Source organism: Chionomys nivalis, chromosome 7, assembly GCF_950005125.1.
Source record: "Chionomys nivalis chromosome 7, mChiNiv1.1, whole genome shotgun sequence".
Classification (NCBI taxonomy): Eukaryota; Metazoa; Chordata; class Mammalia; order Rodentia; family Cricetidae; genus Chionomys; species Chionomys nivalis.
The window spans coordinates 97,039,430-97,054,859 of record NC_080092.1 but is presented as its reverse complement, the minus strand read 5'-3'; positions in this window follow the sequence as shown (position 1 = coordinate 97,054,859).

Genomic DNA, 15,430 nt, shown 5'->3' with positions numbered 1-15,430 from the left:
ATGAGCTGATTCTAGAAAAAAATGTATAGAATTCTTTCTTTTCCTTCTCTTTCTGGAATTATCTAGACATTGTGTCTCCTATATGTATCTTCTCGTGTGTTTGTTTAAATGAGAACTGCCCCCCCCAAAAGCTCCAATATTTTAGTAGTTGCCCTCCCCCCCCCCCCCGCGCTCGTTGGTGGCACCGTTTGGGGAGGTTTGGAGGGAATAGCCTTGCTAGAGAAAGTGTGTGGGCAGATCATGGGGGGCCTCTCCCCGAGGTTAACACAATGCCTCGCAGGTGTAGACTGGGTCCTCAGGCAGCAAGCTGCTGTAAAGCAAGGCACTGCCCTCACAGCTCACCATGTGACCTCTCCCACGTATCTCACCACCATGGTGATGCCATCAGCCTTTCTAGAACGAGACATGTCATCACTAGGTCTTGAACCTTCACAGTTGTGAGTTAAACCACCTATGGTTAACTCTCCGCCCCACCCCACCCTTATGATCAGATGAGCTGTGGCGCACACACCTTGAACCCCAGCACCTATAATCCCGATCTGGCCAGTGGGGTTACAGTGAAGTTCCAGGAAAGCCAGAGCTACACAGGGACAGCCAGGGCTACCGAGAGAGAAACCCTGTCTTGAAAAACAGAACAAAAGTTAACTAGCCCCAGGTGTTTGTTTTTGAGACAGATTATCAAGTAGCTCAAACTGGCCTCCACGTCTAACACGTGTACACATGGGCATAACATACATGTGCGTGCGTGCGCACACACACACACACACACGCATACTCACACGCACGCACACCAAACAAAGAATTTAAACCACTAGGTATGGGGATAGGTAGCCAGGTAATAGCAATACACAACTGTAGTTCCAGCACTTGGGAGTTTGGAGGCGGGAGGATCAGGAGTTCAAAATCATTCTTAGCTACATAGTGAGTTCAAGACCAGCCATGGATACACGGGACATTGTCTCAAATAAATAAATAAATAAATAACATGAGCAAACAAAACCACTGTTGAATAATTTATGGATAATTTTAATATACCTGTGAGTTAATCTCCATTATCAACTTGATAGATCAGCTTTATCATCATGAACAAGTCTTTGGGGGTATCTGTGAGGGATCATGTATGTTAGCAAGTGCCACCCCAAATCTGGGATCTCAGACTAAACATAAAGAAGCAAGATAGGCCAGGTGGTGGTGGTGCACGCCTTTAATCCCAGCGCTCGGGAGGCAGAGGCAGGCGGATCTCTGTGAGTTCGAGGCCAGCCTGGTCTACAAGAACAGGAACCAAAAAAGCTACAGAGAAACCCTGTCTCGAAAATACAAAAAAAAAAAAAAAAAAAAAAAAAAGAAGCAAGCTAGTTGAGCACCAGCATCCATCTCTCTGTCTGCTTCCTGATTGTGGATGTGATGTAACCAAGCCACCATGGCTTACTGCCACCAAAACTAGCATTCCCCCCCCTGTCTCTCTCTATTTCTCTATCTATCTATCTATCTATCTATCTATCTATCTATCTATCTATCATCTATCTATCATCTATCTATCTATCTATCTATCTATCTATCTATCTATCTATCTATCTCCTCTGTGTAACCCGGACCATCCTAAAACTTGCTCTGAAAACCACCAGGCAGACCTCAAACTCGGAGATCTGCCTGCCTCTGCCTCTGCCTCCTGAGCACTGTGATTAAGGCATGCACCACCACTGCCTGGCAACTGTTTCTCTCTGAAGATGCTATTGTCAGTATTTCATCCCAACAAGACAAGAACTAACACAGTCCTATAAACAGAAAAAGAGCAAATCATTGTGATTTTTTTTCTTGAAATAATTAAGTTACAACACAAGCAATATTATGGCAGCAGAATTAAGAGCAGCTACCCAGAATTTTGAGGATTTTTGTTCCCTATCGACACCGCGTCCTGTTGAAACTGCACAAAATGTTGTTAATTGCTCTGTAGTACAAGGGAGCAAATTAGCAATTGTCAAAATTAGCTTCTTAATTTTTGACAAATAACATATTTTCAAGAAGTTGAAAGAAGGCTTCCCATCAATATGTCTATAAAATGAATACAAAGAAGATTGCTTTTCCAGTTCTGAAAGGCATTAGGTTCTGATTGTGTAGGGCACAAGCGCTGATCCATTTTGGGTCTGATCAGAACATCCCTGCCCAATTCAAAGCACGACCATCAGCTGTGTTCTCCTTCAGCGAACTCAGATTCCACTCAGCAGAAATCCTGGTGTAATTTACCTTTTGAGACATTCCTGACACACTGCCAGCGCAATCTTCATCTTTTCTTTCTTCCCCATAAACTCATTAACCATCTAAAAAGGACTTTGATGGAAATGGCAAAATCAGGCACTGGTGTGCAATTAGAACGTCTAATGGGTTTTGATTGGGAACTTGGTTGAGATTCAGACCCCATAAGACACTGAGAAGAAGAAAAAATGCTTTTTGTGAAAATGTGGTTTTGCAGACCGCTTACACAGTATTGTTCCAGAGGAGAGTTTTGAACTTACGAACTCTCTATCTGAAAAATTTGCACATAAGAACATTGCACAGCAAAATTAACCAAACCTAAAGTCTATACACCTTAATGAACTTTTATGCAGTTAGAATTGGCAAAATAAAGGAAGTATTTTATTGAGGCAGGATCTCACTCTGCAGCCCTCTCTGACCTGGAACTCTGTGTAGACCAAACTGGCTTTGAATTCACAGAGATCATCCTGCCTCCACCTTCTGACTGCTGGGATCTCATGGCTTGTAAAACTGTGAAAGCATAGCTCATCTCAAGTGAAATGTATGTTTACAGACTTTATTTTTATTTAACTGTGATGTGGGATTCCCCTCTGTATGCTGTGAATATATTTTATTACCATAAAGAAACTGCTTTGGCCGATAGCAGGGCAGAATATAGCCAGGCTGGAAGAGAGATAGAGAAAGTAGGCAAAGTCAGGGAGACCCCATACCAAAGGAGACAGATGCTGGATCCTTACCAGTAAGCCACAGCCTTGTGCTGATACATATATGACTAGAAATTGGTTAATTCAAGATGTAAGAGCTAGCTGGAAATGTGCCTGAGTCATTGGCGAAACAGTGTTGTAATGAATACAGTTTCTGTGTGATTGTTTCAGGTCTGGGTGGCCGGGAAACGAAAGAGCCATCTCCATTTACATATCTGTCAGAAGCTATCTCAGGTAACCTCGCCTCAAACTCACTGCAGCCAGAGATGATGATAGAATCTTACTCTGTAGCCTTGGAAAGCCTGGAGCTCTCCACGCAGACCAGGCTGGCCTTGAACTCACAGACACCCATTTGCTTTAGCCTCAGGAATGCTGGAATCAAAGGGAAATACCACCACACCAAACTTTAGCCTTGAACTTCTGATTCTACTTCTGCTGCCAAAGTGCAGGGTTACAGGCTCCTGTGTGTGCTCCAGTAATGCCCTGATTTATGCTACACTGCAGATGGAACCCAAGGCTTCATTCATAGCAACTGAACCAGATCATCAGCCCTACAGATACACTTTCAAATATTTTTATCTCAAGTTAATTACTTTTTAATTCCTAACAATAACTAGTGAGGTTATTTCAGATCCAGACTAATAGATTTTTCTGTCCCCCAATAATAGGCTTCTCAATTGACACAGTGCTGGAGGAGGGAGCTGCCTGTTGATTTCCGGCCACCCCGCTAGCTTAGACGCAAAATAATTACACAGAAACCGTATTAGCTAAATCACTGCTTGGCCCATTAGTTCTAGCTTCTTATTGGCTAACTCTTATATTAATTTAACCCATTTCTATTAATCTCTGTATTGTCATGTGGCTGTGGCTTACTGGGTAAAGTTCCAGCGTCTGTCTCCAGTGGGGCTATATGGCATCTCTCTGACCCCGCCCTTCTTTTTCCCAGCATACAGCCTAGCTTTTCCTGCCTAGTTCTGTTCTGCCCTTGCCAAAGGCTCAAAGCAGTTCTTTATTCATTAACTAATAAAAGCAACACATAGAAGGACCTCCCACACTAACACAGCAAGCCAGATCAAGTCAAATTGAAAAAGTAGAACAGGTTTATTTTAGCAAAGCAGCTCCGGGTGGGTTCTCCAGTCCCAGAGAGAGAGGCCAGAGAAGCTACACATCTGAACTAAAGCAGGGAACTTATATAGGTTGAAGGTTTAAGCCCAAGTATGGTCAAAAGCTGACGGCTTTAGGCGGAGACTTGGGCTGCAGGCATCTTCAGGGGAGGAAGCTACCGTAGCCACCAAAAATGTAGAACTGGACTTTTTGGTGACTTTTCTTTCTTGGACATTCTCTGCAAGGATGGGGTTTGGAGAGAGAGGAATGGGATTTTCTGGGTCATGCAAGAGTGAGCTGGAGGTTCCGACTGAACACAGACAAAAGAAGAACTTCAGCTTGTTTATGGAAAACTTCAACGTACAAAGAGTAGAGGGATCTGCACAGAGGGTCCTATCAGCCATTGCACAGGTCCAACAATGATCAGCTGGAAGACCATTGTTTCCTCTTTATCCCCCACTTAGCCATCACAAATAGACAAGACCGATTATGAACACATCACCTTGTTCCATCTGTAAATACTTCAGTGTGTTTTAGTTATACATCCTCTTTAAAAATACCCCCAGTGCCTCTGGGCATGGTGACTGACTTCTGCAATCACAGCACTTGGGAGACCGAGGCAGGAGGATTGCTGTGAATTTGAGGCTTAGATTATCTAGTAAGTTTCAAATTAAAAAAAGCAAAAGTCCAGGAACATAGCTCTGTTGGTAGAGTCTTGCCCAGCACATCTGAAGCCAGTTCCATCTACACTGCCACATAAAACATGGTGGCAGCCGGGCGGTGGTGGCGCACGCCTTTAATCCCAGCACTCGGGAGGCAAAGACAGGCGGATCTCTGGGAGTTCGAGGCCAGCCTGGTCTACAAGAGCTAGTTCCAGGACAGGCACCAAAGCTACAGAGAAACCCTGTCTCGAAAAACCAAAAAAAAAAAACAAACATGGTGATGGTGGCACACCTCCACGCACTTGAGAAGGCAAGAGCATCAGGAGTTTGAGATCACCTTGTACCCATGAAATCCCTTCTCAAAACCAAGCAAGCAAAACAGTAAAAACCCACAACACTGTTATCATCCTTAAAACAAGTTAACAGTTCCTTAGGCTCGTGGCTGTGCTTTGGATGTGGGCCAAAGGCCTGGGGTAAAGGTTTGCTCCCAGCCTGCCATCATGGGATGACCAGCCCTTTAAGAGGTGGAGCCAAAAGGAGCTCTTCCAGTAATGGAGGGTGGGGTATCTTTAATGGGAATACCAAAACCCCAGTTCTCATTTCTGTGTATGGTACATATGTGCCCCATATGTGTGCCCCCATGTGTGCATAGAGCCCGGGAAGACCAGAAGAGGGCATCACATAGAAGGCATAGGGTTTTCTTGGACTGGAGTTAGAGACAACTGTGAGCTGCCATGTGGGTGCTGGGAATCAAACCTGGATCTTCTGCAAGAGCAGCCAGTACTCTTAACTACTGAGTCATCTCTTCAGCCCCCTATAAATGAGATTTTTTTTTAAATTTTAGAAAACATTATCCAGGTGATGGTGGTCCATGCTTTTAATTTCATCATTCTAGAGGAAGAGGCAAAGACAGGTAGATATCTAGGTTTGAAGCCAACCTGGTCTATAGAGGGAGTTCAGGTCAGCGAAAACTACACAGAGAAACCCTGTCTCCAAAAAAACTCTAAAGAGAGAGAGAGAGAGAGAGAGAGAGAGAGAGAGAATTAGGCATGGTGGCACATAGCTGTAGTCCCAGCCCTCAGGATGTAGAGAGGAGGTCAGGATTTCAAGGCCAGCCTTGGCTACACAGTGAGTCCAAGATTAACCTGGGCCACAAGAGACTCCAAAGAACAAAAGGTCATAAGGAACTCAACAGACCAATCATTAGAAAAACTTAGAAAAGAAAGCCATCTGAGGAGGGGGCTATCCAGGCAAGCAATATCAGTCCGTAGATGTCTACTAACAATGCCCTGAGTCTTGTGTTTGAGCCCCTTGGCCCTGAACTGCTGCCTCCCTTCCTGTTTCCCACCTCAGCGAGGCAAAAACCTGCTGCTGAGACAGCTAAGGATGAGAGCAGCCAACAACACCCAACTCCCTTCTGCCCTTCACGGGGTATCCCTGAGTGTCCTGGGATGCTGTCCCAGCTGTCCTGCTGGAGGACAGAAAGGCAGCAGGGGCAAGAGACATCTCCTCAGTTGGCAGCTGGCCCACTGAGCCCACTGTTCTGGAAACGAAGAGTGGGGCCAGTGTCCATGTCACACTGATCCTGGCAGGTAGGCATTCTCCCCAGGGCTCTGCCCAGGAGCCAAGAACACTAGAACCCTAGGCTAGGTCCAGCGAGGTAGGAACAAAGAGTGCCATGTTCTCTCAACCTTCCCGGTTGTCAGGCCTGAGTCCAACTCTTTTGATCTGTCTGAGCCCTGACTTGAACCTGCCCTCTGCCTTTTCAATGCCTTGTACCTGAGAAACCTATGTCAAGCACTGTGGTACACACCTGTGATCCACAGAGGCAGGGAGATCTCTGTGAGTTTGAGGCCAGCCTGGACTACATAGTAAGTTCCAGACCAATTAGGGCTCCATAAGAAGACCTTGTCTCAAACAAAACAAAAAAAGAAAAAAACAAAAGCTATAGGTGGACTTTCTCCCCTCACCCCAGACATGGAGACTTAATATTAATTATAAATGCTCAGCCAATAGCTCAGGCTTATTACTAACTAGCTCTCACATCTTAAATTAATCCATTTCTGTTCATCTTCATTCTGCCACATGGCCTGACCTCTCATCTTGTACCTCCTACTTCCTTTCCATATCTAGCTGGCAACTCCTTTCAGTCCACCCTTCTTCCCAGCATCCTTAGCCTAAGGCTCCCACCACAACTTATTCCTGTCCAGCTAGCTATTGGCCGGTCATTTTATTAACCCAATCACAGTGACATATATTCACACAGTGTAAAGAAATAGTCCACACACAAAAAAAAAGGCAAAAGAAACCTGTAGGCCATGTGGTGATAGTACACGCCTTTAATCCCAACACCTGGGAGGCAGGTGAATTAAAAAAAAAAAAAAAAAAAGGATGGGGGAGAAAGAAAAAACCTGTATTGCTGCTGTCACTGAGACAACAAATCCTTTCTCATGTCTCTCAGAACATGTTGTCCACCCTCCCAAAAGCAAATTTACAGGGGGTCTTTATGGACAGTCACAAGCAGCAGGCCAGGTCCAGTCCTGTGTCCAGCCCCATCTGGATGCCTCAACTCCACCCTGTGATTTAACAATCACTCCCTCCTGTAGCATTTGGATGGAGGACAGGTTCTATAACACATTGGGAAAGGACTCTTGGGGACACTGCCTCGGAATCCTTGGGTGGACTTAAGTCCCCTTGTCTGACACCCTACCAAGCCTCATCAAGCCCTGTTTCAATCATGTGGCCATGCTTTCCAAAGGGCAGTAAGCCCACCTTTGTTTGGAGTGTAGGGTGAAAAGGGCCAAGGGAAAAACACTCTGATTCTAATATGACCCCAGGAACAGGGCTTGACATCCCACCAATCCCTGATCTTGCCTGAGTCAGGCTAGAGTAAAGCCCTAGAAATAGGCTACAAAAGTCTGCCAATCTCAAGCCACCCTGGAAAGCACCCCCCAACCTTGTACCCTGTTCTGTTTGCTGCTACTTCTTTCCTTGGAGGCAGCCACTCTCCTGGATTTTTCCTTCCCAAATAAATCTCTTGAGTGAGATTTGTTGTCCAGTGTGACATTTCCAAAGAATCATAACACTTTCACTGGAGAAATGTTCCCCTAGCCACGTAGAACTGTAACATGTAGATGGAAGTTTCTCTTTGACCCAGTCCTGTAACCTTTCAGTCCCAAATAAACAACACAGAGGCTTACATTAATTATAAACGGTTTGGCCTATTGCTCAGGCTTATTACTAAATAGCTCTTACAACTTAAGTTTACCCACAATTCTTGTCTATGTTTAGCCACGAGGCTTTGTACCTTTTCTCAGTAAAGCATTCTCATCTTGCTTCCTCTGCGTCTGACTGGTGACCGACTCTCTGCCTGTCCTCTTCCCAGAATTCCCCTAGTCTGGCTGCCCTGCCTATACTTTCTGTCTGGTTACTGGCCAGTCAACATTTTACTAAACCATATGAGTGACAAATCTGAACAGTGTACAAGAACATTATCCCACAGCAGTAACACTTCCCTGGACCTGAGCAGAAATGTAACAACTTCACTGGGAAACCCTCCCCTGCTGGGGCAGAGTTGTTACACTTGCACTGCGGAAACCTTTCCCTGGAGCAGGGCTATAAATTGCTACTGTTACAGTGACTTTGTAGTATTCTCTGGCTCCCAACTGCCAGGATCTCTTGTATCTGAGCTGCAACACTTACAGGGGACTTAACCTGTAGTAGGGAGCTGCTGGCTGCGTTCCTGCCACCTGGCTAGCTTATGCCCCAAAATAACAACACACAAACTGTATTCTTTTAAACACTGCTTGGCCCATTAGCTCTAGCCCTTACTGGCTAATTCTCATATCCCAATCAACCCATCTCTAATAATCTGTGTAGCATCAGTCTTACCGGGAAAGATTCAGCATGTCTGACCTGGCGGCTTGCTTCATGGCATCTGGCTCTGAGAGGAGCTGCCCTGCATCTGAGCTCACTTCCTCTTCCTCCCAGCATTCTGTTCTGTTTACTCCACCCACCTATGTTCTAACCTATGAGGGCCAAGCAGTTTCTTTATTTTTTAACCAATGACCTTCCTCCATCATTAACCCTTTCTACCTACATCAGCAACACACCTAATGGGAGCAGTAAAAAATCATAGGCATGAAAGAGCTAGACTGGATAGCAACAGGCTCCAACCCACTCTTGACAGTATACAGAAAACCCAGTTCAAAATGGGTCACACATTGGGTGGTGGTGGCGCACGCCTTTAATCCCAGCACTCGGGAGGCAGAGGCAGGCAGATCTCTGTGAGTTCGAGACCAACCTGGTCTACAAGAGCTAGTTCCAGGACAGGCTCCAAAACCACAGAGAAACCGTGTCTCGAAAAAAAAATGGGTCACACATTTAAATATGAAACATAATCCTATACCCTCCCCCTAAAGAAGAAGAGCTGGCAAGATGGCTAGGCAGGTAGGGCACTTGCCACCAACTCCAATAACCTGAGTTTATCCTGAGGACCGATATGCTAGAAAGAGACCTCACTCCTGTGAGTTGTCCCCTGATCTCTGAACACACACTGTGACATGTGCATGTACCTACCTTCACACACAACAAAATGCAATTTTAAATTTAAAGAAGCTGTGTTGGCTTAATCCCAGCACACAGGAGGCAGAGGCAAGTAGATCTCTGTGAGTTCGAGACCAGCCTAGTCTACAGAGTGAGTTTCAGGGCAGCCAGAGCTACAGATGAGACCCAGTCTATAGAAAAAAAAAAAAAACTCAAAAAACAAAACCAACCAAACAACAACAACAACAAAACTCTCAAAACTTAAGAAACCCAGTTAGAGGGCTAGAGAGATGATTTAGTGGTTATGAGCAATAGCTGCTTCTCCAAAGAACCAGGAGGGGTGGAAGTGGGCAGTAAGAACAGCAGGAAGGAGGCCATGGCTATAAAAGAGCACCATGAGGGATGCTGGTGGCTATGGAAACGGTCTTTATCTTCACCTCATCTATATCCATATCCTGCTTTTTAGTATACTATGTGGTTTCTCAAGATGTTATCATAGGGAAAGCTGGGTAAAGGCCAACTGCTCTTATTGTAGTAAGTGGTATTTCTCACTGGTGCATGTGGCCCCGCAACTCTCTCAAAGGGGATAAAAGAATTTATTTGGAGTCAAATATGACTGACATTGGCCCAGGAACACAGGTTTGAGGTACTCCAAAATGTATTTTAACATGGAAGCAGTTTCATGAAGTTTCTATAGTAACAGAAGGAAATCATAAATCAAGGCGATTTTCAAAGGCATCGGTGGAAACATCAGCAAAGCAGGCAGCTTGTTACAGCCCTCAGATGCTGTCTGACTGTGTTCTTAGCTTTCTGACAGAATGGGAAGCAAGCATTTTGTTTGTACATTCCAAATGATTTACTTAATGCTCACAAAGATGTTAGGAAAGGCAGGCCGGTCTACATGAATTCCAGAACAGTCAGGGCTACATAGTGAGATGAGAGAGAGAGAGAGAGAGAGCTAGAGACAGAGAGGGGATCTAAGATAAGCTGGCTCTAGCCCTTCGACACGACAACTCGCCATAATCACAAAGTCCTTATCAGTTCCTTAGACCTGCAGACGGTTTCTTGGAGGCTGCAGCTTTTCTCTAAGAACTTTTGTGAACAGAAGTTTAATTTAGATGTTTCGAGAAGGCAGGAGAGGTGGCTCAGCTAGAGCGCTTGCTGCTCCTGTAGAGGATTGAGTTCAGCTACCAGCACCCACACAGTGGTTCACAACCACCTGGGACTCCAATTCCGGGCAGTCTGACCCCTCTTGGGCACCCACCAGCACCAGGCATGCCTGTGGTGCACAGGTGCACGTGCAGGCAAAACGTTCACATACATAAAACAATATTTTAGGGCTGGAGAGATGGCTCAGCGGTTAAGAGCATTGCCCGCTCTTCTAAAGGTCCTGAGTTCAATTCCCAGCAACCACATGGTGGCTCACAACCATCTGTAGTGAGGTCTGGTGCCCTTTTCTGGCCTTCAGGCATACACGCAGAAAGAATATTGTATACATAAAAATAAATATTTAAAAAAAACAACAATATTTTAAAAACCAAGACACTATAAGGCAAGTCCTTAAGATTTAAATGTATGTTTTTTTATTCAAAACTGGTTGATAGATGAGACTTGAGACAAACGGCCCCAAAGCACGACAGACATCAATTCGCTTTCCCTCTTTCACTCCACACAGTTTTGTGACTATTTTTGTTTTATGTGTATCTATGCTCCAGATCCTATGGAACTGAAACTACAGTAGATTGGGAGCTGCCTGATGTGGGGTCTGGGACAGAACCCCAGTCATCTGCAAGAGCAGCAAATTAACCATCTCTCCAGCCCTCCCATCCTTTTTTTTTTTTTCAAGATTTTAAGTATACAGTGTTCCACCTGCGTGTACGCCTTCATGCCAGAAGAGGGCACCAGACCTCATTACAGATGGTTGTGAGCCACCATATGGTTGCTGGGAATTGAACTCAGGACCTCTGGAAGAGCAGCCAGTGCTTTTAACCACTGAGCCATCTCTCCAGCCCTCCCATCCTTTTTTGTTGTTGTTGTTTATTTTTCAGGACAGTGTTTCTCAGTGTAGCTTTTGAGCCTGTCCTGGAACTAGCTCTGTAGAGCCGGCTGGCCTCGAACTCACAGAGATCCGCCTGCCTCTGCCTCCTGAGTACTGGGATTAAAGGCGTGCGCCACCACCGCCCGGCTCTCCTCCTTTTTCTTCTTGTTAACAATTTCTTTTTAGGTGTGTGCATCTGTGTACAGGTATGTGTGCAAGAATGTGTCAGAACCCTGGAGCTGGAGTGTGGGGCACTTTTGAGACACCCCATGTGGGTACTCGGAGTTGAACTCGGGTTCTCTGGAAAAGAAGTACATGCTTTTAACCTCTGAGCCCAGAGTTTTCTTTTCAAGGCTGGCTAATACTTCACTCTATGGCTAGCGCATCATTTGTCTCTGCCTTCGTTCACCAAACCCTTTGGGACTCCGTTGCTTTTTAAATTGGTAATCAAAATATCTAACAAAAATTAAAATAGGCCAACGTTAAAAAGAAAAAAAAAACCAACTCAGCCAGGCATGGTAGTGCACATCTTTAATCATAGCCCTCACGAGGCAGAGGTGGGAGGATCTCTGTGATTTACAGGCCAGCCTGTTACCCACAGGAGTTTCATGACAGAGTGGCAGAGTCACACAGAGAGACCCTATTCAAAAGAGGAAGGGGGAAAAAAGCCAAAACTCTTAGCTACCAGTAACATTGTGCCGTAGTAACATCAGCCTGTATTGCATGTGTTTGCTGAGGAAACAAAACGGACACAAGGTGTTCAAGGATTAGCATTGCGGAGTGGGTATTAAGGAAAGAGCATCATGAAGTGTGGCCCCAGGCTAGTGACTGGTACACAATGCCAACCATTGGGAAAGACAACACACAGGACAGAGAGGCTTGCGTGGAAGCTGAGACGGTCCTAAAGAAGCTCAGGTTAGGGCGGAGAGGTGGCTCAGTGGTTAGGAGCACTGGTTGCTCTTCCAGAGGACCAGAGTTCTATTCCCTGCACTCACAAGATAACTTAAACTGTCTGTAACTACAGCCCAAGGGATCAAACACCCTGTTCTGGCCTCCGCAGGCATCAGGCATGAAAGTGGCACACAGATAATATAGATGCAGGAAGAGTATCCATACACATATGATAAAAAGGTTAATTAATTAAGAGACAAGGTGACACATACCTTTAATCCCAGCACTCGGGAGGCAGAGGAAGGCAGATCTCTGAGTTCAAGGCCAGCCTGGTCTACAGAACAAATTCTAGGACAGCTAGAGCTACAAATCAAAACCCTGTTGGGTGTCGGGGTGGGGGATGAAAGAGGAGGAGGAGAAGGAAGAAGAAAGTAGCAGTCTGGTCGGCAGCATGCCTCTTTGAAGCTGAGCAGGTGTGCAGCTCACAGACAGAGCTGGAGACAGACAGTGGCCAACAAAGTCACAAGAGGAAAGGGTTCCAAGTGAGATTATGAGCATCTCAGAACTAAATTCAGATGAGACCTGGAGATTGCGTGTCCCACTGGGGCACACAGTGGTAGAGTCACAGGGGCACTGAAGTCACGGAAGGCAGCAGCTAAGACAAGAGGACACAGAACACACTGGATGACAGAGAGCGTGACAAAGATGCACGTTTGGCTGTTTGCTTTTGAGGATGAGATATTTGAGGACATGTTTTTATCAGCTGATATTGTTATTGTGTGTGTGCGTGTGTGTCTATGCGTCAGAGTTGGCTCTGTCCTTCCACTCTGTGGGTCACAGGGAATGAACACGGGTTGTAGGACGTAGCAGCAGGCGCCTTTACTCACTGAGCTTCTCGGGGGCTCTGAGGGCATGCGTGTTTATAATCTGGGATCAGGACGCCATGGAGGAAGGGATGGCTGCTAAAGCAAGATCTGAAGAGTCAGAAGACAAGCAGGGAGGCTGGATTTCCGAGCCTGGAGGAACAGGGGCCACGGGTGTGAGCAGGGGCAGGTAGAAAGACTTGTTTGTTTTTTGCTTTGTTTTGGAGACAGCCCTGGCTGTCCTGGAACTCACTCTGTAGACCCGGCTGGCCTAGAACTCAGAGATCCACTTGCCTCTGCCTCCCAAGTGCTGGATTTAAAGGTGTGCGTCACGGCACCAGGTTTTTAGGTCTTTATTTGCTGGTTTTTTGGTGCAAGGGGTCTGATTTTCATTCTTGTGCTATGACAAAGTACCCCGACAAAAGCAGCTTTCAAAACAAAGTGTTTATTCATCATGCTTAGAACCCCAGGTTACAGTTTCAGTGCAGGGACAGCCAGGAATTGGAAGCGCTAGTTAGAGCCACAGTGAAGGGCAGGAGCCCGTGCATGCCTCATTGGGGTCAGACTGGTCTACATAGCAAATTCCAGGCCTGCCAGAGCCCTCACCGTAAAAATAAGAAAAAAGAAAAGGAAAAGGAAAGCCAACCTGACCTAGACAGTCTCCCCTTTAGACTCTCTTCCCAAACTGATAAAAAAATAACTATCACAAACCAGGCGGTGTTGGTATACTCGCCTTTAATCCCAGCACTCAGGAGCAGAGGCAGGTGGATCTCTGTGAATTTGAGGCCAGCCTGGTTTACTGAGTGAATTACAGGACAGCCAGGGTTACAGAGAGAAACCCTGTGGCGAAAAACCAAAACCAAACAAAGTAACCACACGTGGAGTCTTTGTAACCCAGGCTGGTCTTGAACTCTTTAGTAGGCAAGGATGACCTTGAACTTCTAATCCTCTTGTCTTCACCTGCCAAAAGTATAGGTGTCTAACTGATTTTTGTGGTGTAGGGGACTGAACTAGGAAGGGCTTCATGAATGCCAGGCAAGCAAGCAGGCTGCCAACTGAGCTACACCTCCAGGCCTGAAGCTCACACTTGATGCTCTCTGTTTTAGAAGGGCAGAGACAAGAGACGGCTAGAGTCACCCGAGAGCAGAATAGGAGCTGGAGCCAACCAGGGTTAGGCAGTGGCAGGTAAGGAGAGGTCAGCTGAGGCTGTGCTCTTGGTTCCATTCTGCTTAGGAACTGAGTGGGCCACATGGAGAGGCACTGCAGGGCAAGCCCAAGCGTGAGTCTGTGTTGGCAGCAAACCAAGCCCACAAGTGGAACAAATAAAGCTTGCCTGAAGATCAGAGTGCAGCGCTGAGCCACTGGAGGCCAGGGAGTGGTGCACACACCTTTAATCCCAGAGATGGATCTGGTAGTTCAAGGGCACCCTGGGCTACACAAGACTGAATCTGTCTAAAAGAGAAACAGAGCTCACACAAAGGTGATTCCAGCACTTGGAATCCCACACCTTTAGTCCCAGCACTGGGGAGGTGGAGACAGGAGTGATATGGCTGGGTGGAGAGAGGAATATGAGATGGAAAGGGACAGGAGCTCAGGGCAGTCTGAGGTTTGGTAGAGACGGCTGTGGTCAGAGGATGAAGTCTGAGCACAGGATCGCCCCTCTGGTCTGAAGGAAAAGGTCTCTCCAGCAAGCTACACTGCTTCTCTGATCCTTTGCCTTCACCCCTAATATCTGACTCTGGGTTTTATTTATTGAGACCAATTAGAATTCGTGCTACAAGTTACTGGTTCCCTTTCTCTCCGTGAAGCAGGTGGGAAGAGGGGGATTTAGAGGTGCAGAGAGGGGCTGGTCTCCTTAACCACAGAGTTGGTCATGATGGCGGCAACAGCACAGGAGTTTTGATAAGAGATTGAAACAAATAACTTGAAATCAGGGCCAGCGAGAATGCTCAGCAGATGAAGGTGCTTGCCTCCACACCAAGTGACCTGAGTTCCATTTCTGGGACAAACGTGGTGGAAGGAGAGACTCGACCGGCAACAAATTGCCCTCTGGCCTCCACACTGGCGCTTGCACGCCAACATACATATAAAGTAAAACAAAACTTGAAACCACAAATTCTTAGCTGTGGCCATCAGCAGGGCAGCATTCTCGGCAGCTTTAGGACAAAGGACAAGATTGGCTCCGTGGCTGCACTCCAAGGGCCCTGTCCTAGTCCACACCTGACCAGGTGGAAGCCTGAGAAGAGGCCACTCCTGACCACAGACAGACCCAGGGCCCAGAAAGCCTGACTGGGCATTTACCAATGCCTACATCCCAGAGTTTCTTCAGCTGCCAGCAAATTTGGGGCTCCGAGGTTCACCCTTTCAGAC